Here is a 5,000-nt window from a genome sequence, read left to right as displayed (position 1 = left end):
TAATAATAATAATAATAATAATAATAATAATAATAATAATAATAATAATAATTGAAATGAGAAAATTTGGCACTAATGATTCTACCAGTAAATATTATGGTAATTATAATACTATATATTTCATTACTAATTATTGTCCTGATTGAATAATAATAATAATAATAATAATAATAATAATAATAATAATAATAATAATAATAATAATAATAATAATAATAATAATAATAATAATTGAAATTAGAAAATTTACCACTAATGATCCTACCAATAGATATTATGGTGATTATACTGTAATGGTATATATTTCATTACTAATTATTGTCCTGATTGAATAATAATAATAATAATAATAATAATAATAATAATAATAATAATAATAATAATAATAATAATAATAATAATAATTGAAGTAATATGAAGGGAGTAGACCCTCTTTTAAACAGGTCTTATTAAAAAGGATGGCTGTAATATGCGAATTTATCTTATATAGTGTCTTTTCTATCTTCCTTATGATTCGCTTAGAAAATTTAGCACTAATGATTCTACCAGTAGATATTACGGTGATTATAATGGTATATACTTCATTACTAATTATTGTCCTGATTGAATAATAATAATAATAATAATAATAATAATAATAATAATAATAATAATAATAATAATAATTGAAATTGGAAGATTTAGTACTAATGATCATTCTACCAATAGATATGGTAATTTTTAATGATACATTTCTTACTAATTATTACCCTGATTGAGTAATAATAATAATAATAATAATAATAATAATAATAATAATAATAATAATAATAATAGTAATAATAACTAGAAAATTTAGTACCAGTAAGCTGTTGATGATTAATTTAGAAGTAATTATAATAATTCTATTTTAATGCTGATGATCGTCCTGATAATAATAATAATAATAATAATAATAATAATAATAATAATAATAATAATAATAATAATAATAATAATAATACGCTGATACAGGTGCATCGGCAGCGGTCGAATACGTTGATTAAAATCTCTCTATTCCTAGTTCATCATGAGTTCACAGGTAATTACCTTGTCGTCTGCGTCCCCACCACCACCACGGCAAAATTCGCGTCAGTCGCCGAGCGCAATATCCAAGTGTATTCAACTCTGGGCTCATGATCGCTATCAGCCTCTTTTTAATCGCTCGATCAGTGTAATTCGTCCGTGTGAGGTTAAGCCAGCGAATGATGATTATCAATTCTCATCACTTGATCATCACTTGTTATCATTTTCATCAACCCTCAGAGGTCGCCAATTGCAGTACTTTGTGTGTGTGTGTGTGTGTGTGTGTGTGTGTGTGTGTGTGTGTGTGGATTTTTAATTTGTTTTTGATTCGACGAGCGTTTGTTATTTTTTTTTTTTTTAAGATACGAGGATAAATGGCTTGGTTGTAATATCATTATTGATTTTGTTCTAATGAACGAGGCATTACTGTGATAAGCATCCAATGTTAAGGGCCGGGTGCATGCATACCTATCTATCTTTATATCTATCTATCTGTCTGTATGAATAAATATTCATATATTATGTTGATATACATATAAATTTTTTTAAATTTTTTATTAATACATACCTTAATGAGCATCTGGTTTAGATTTAACCACTGTATATTATCATTATTATTATTATTATTATTATTATTATTATTATTATTATTATTATTATTATTATTATTATTATTATTATTATATTATTATTATTATTATTATTATTATTATTATTAATATTATTATTATTATTATTATTATTATTATTATTATTATTATTATTATTATTATATTATTATGGATTTCTTAACGTTATTAACGTTGTTATTCGGTCATTGCAATCATGTTAAGTATTTTTCTTACACCAGCATCTTTCCATTTTCGTGTCCTGTGATTAAGAGCCTTCTACGTTGATGCCTCGCTTATAAAGGAAATTTTAATGAGGAAATAAAAACAAAAGTATAAAATGCGCCGGAAGTTTCTCTGGCGCAGTCGAGTTTTCTGTACATTGTATAATCAAAGTCACCGAAAAAAGATCTATCTTTCGGTGGTCTCGGCATAATGCTATATTGTACCGGCTTTGTCTGTCCGTCCGCACTTTTCCTGTCCGCCCTGAGATCTTAAAAACTACCGAGTCTAGAGAGCTGCATATTGGTATGTTGACCATCCACCCTCCAATCATCAGACATACCAAATTGCAGCCCTCTAGCCTCAGTAGTTTATATTTTACGTGATGTTAAAGTTAGCCATACTCGTGCTTCTGGCAACGATATAGGAAATGCCTCCACCGGGCCGTGGTTCAAGTTTGATGGGCCGCGGCTCATACAGCATTATACCGAGACCACCGAAAGATAGATCTGTGCAGAAAACTCGATTGCGCGAAGAAACTTCGGCGCATTTTTCGCTTGTTTTTAAAAGATACCCCCCCCCTTGTAAATTTCGCTCTTACGTACATTTCAATTTACTTACGAGAATATTTGAGAAAATTTTTTTAACTTTGTACGTTTGTATGTGCGAAATTCTGTTCTGTAATGGATGTAATTATATGTACTTAGATGTTTTGAAGGTCGCTCATACAAGATACTTTATTATATATATATACCTGCATATATATATATATATATATATATATATATATATATATATATATATATATATATATATATATATACTTTATATATATATATATATATATATATATATATATATATATATATATATATATATATATATATATATATATATATGTGTATGTGTGTGTGTGTGTCTGTGTGCACGTATATCATTATGACAGACTTAAACGAAGGCAAAAATAAACGCCCTCCAAAAAAAAGAAAAACCGTCAAAGTGAACACTAATTTATTTTCGGAAAATTAGACCAACAATCCCAGCTGTCAATTGTTAGCGAAGCATCGATAAAACAGTCCGATTAAACCTCATTATTACTTCAGCGCCTCGCTCGGGAGTTGCTTCAGGTTTGCTTCGGTGTTGAGATAATTGCCAAGTCTGAGGGGGAAATCACCCCCTGGGCCCTCAAGTGGAAAGTTGGGGGTTAGGGGAGTGGGGGAGGTAGGGGGAGGAAGAAGGTAAGGAAGGAGGAGGGGTAGGAAGGAAGAAAGGGAGGGTGACTCTGAAGTTGAGAGCTTGGGGATTGAGCAGGGGTGGGGAAGTTTTGTGGGTAGGAGGAGGGGGAAGGGGAGGTAGGAGGGAGGTAGGTAGGTAAGGGAGGATGGGGTTAGGAAGGAAGGAAGGGAGGTGACCCTCAAGTTGAGAGCTGGGCGACTGAGACGGGGAGGAGAGTTGGTTGGTAGAAGGAGGGGCGGGGAGGAAGGTAGGTGGGGGGAGGAGGAGGAGGTGGGTAGAGGGGAGGGAGGGTGACCACAAGTTGAGAGCTAGGGGATTGCGACGGGGGAGTTGGGTGGGTGAGAAGGAAGGGGAGGGGAGATAGGAACTGAGTAGGCAGGTAGGGGGGAGGAGGAGGGCCAGGAAACAAAGGACAGTTACCCCTCAAGTTGAGAGCTGGGGATTGAGACGGGGGGCAGGTGAGGAGGAGTTTGGTGGTAGGAGAGAGGAAGGTAGGTAGGGGGCAGGAGGAGGGGGTGGGTTGAGAGCTGGGGGATTGAGGGGCAGAAGTTGGGTGAGTAGGAGCAAGGGGAAGGGAAGGTGGGAGGGATTAAGGTAGATAAGGATGGGCAGGAAGAGGAGGGGGTAGGAAGGAAGGGACAGGTGACCCTCAAGTTGAGAGCTGGGGTATTAAGTGACGGGTGGGGGAAGTTGGTGGGTAGGAGGAAGGGGGAGGGGAGGTAGGAGGGAGGTAGGTTGGTAAGGGGGGAGGAGGAGGGGATGGGTAGGAAGGAGAGGAAAGTGACCGTCAAGCTGAGAGGTGAGGATTGAGGGGTTGGGTGGGGTAGGAGGAAGGGGGAAGGAGGTAGGAGGAGGAAGGTAAGTAAGGGGCAGGAGGAGGGGTGGGTAGGGAAAGAAGGGAAGGTAACCCTCAGCTGAGAGTTGGGGGATTACGACGGGGGGAGTTGGGTGGGTAGGAGGAAAGGAGGAGGGAGGGAGGAATGTAGGTAAGGGTGGATGAGGACGGGGTTAGGAAGAACGGGAGGGTGACCCTCAAATTGAGAGTTGGGGATTGAGACGGGGAGGGGAGTTGGGTGGGTAGGAGGAAGGAGGAGGGAAGATAGGTATGGGGGCAGGAGGAGGGGGTAGGAGGGAAGGAGGGTGACCTAAGTGGGAGAATTGGGGATTGAGACCATGGAAGAAAGAGTTGGGGGTAGGAGGGAGAGGGGGGGAGGAGGAGTGGGTAGGAGGGAAGAGAGGGTGACCCTCAAGTTGAGAGTTGGGGATTGAGTCGTGGGAGGGAAGAGAAGAATTGGGGTAGGAGGGAGGGTAGGGGAGGAAGGGAGGGTGTCCCTCAAGTGTGGAGCTGGGGATTGAGACGGGGGTGGGTGTGGTGGTGTAGGAGGGAGGAAGATAGGTAAGAGGGGAGGGGGTAGGAAAGAAGGAGGGAGGGGTGGGAGGAAGGTAGGGGAGGTGAAGGGGGGGAATTTGGTTATAGGTCTTCCACGAGCAGAATTGTTTGCACTTCTCAAATGAGATTGTTTGAAAATGCCATCAGAAGTTTATGCAGGTGGAGTGATGAGGCGGGGTGGGAGGGAACCTCAACCCCAATCTCACGGTTATTTACGCGAGAGAGGTAGGGGGAGGCGAGAGAGGGGGCGTCTCTCCCCCTCGTGTGTTATTTATGTGCATAAGGAAAATGCGGTATAGTCACTCCGGGTTTGTGCATGCGGCCATGCACTGAAGGTCATGATTATGTGCTTATTAATTTTAATAAATTTTTTTTTAAGCAAGAAACTTGTTTACAGTTGTGCATATATCAGGGGAGTGTCTTACTAGACCATTTGGGATTCAAGGGAACTGTTTTTCTTGCCGGCTTAGGATCGATGTGTATGGGCTTATGGTGGTCTT

This window comes from Macrobrachium rosenbergii, chromosome 21 (assembly GCF_040412425.1).
Source record: "Macrobrachium rosenbergii isolate ZJJX-2024 chromosome 21, ASM4041242v1, whole genome shotgun sequence".
Taxonomy (NCBI): Eukaryota; Metazoa; Arthropoda; class Malacostraca; order Decapoda; family Palaemonidae; genus Macrobrachium; species Macrobrachium rosenbergii.
The sequence above is the reverse complement of the archived record's forward strand: the minus strand, read 5'-3'. Positions refer to the sequence as shown.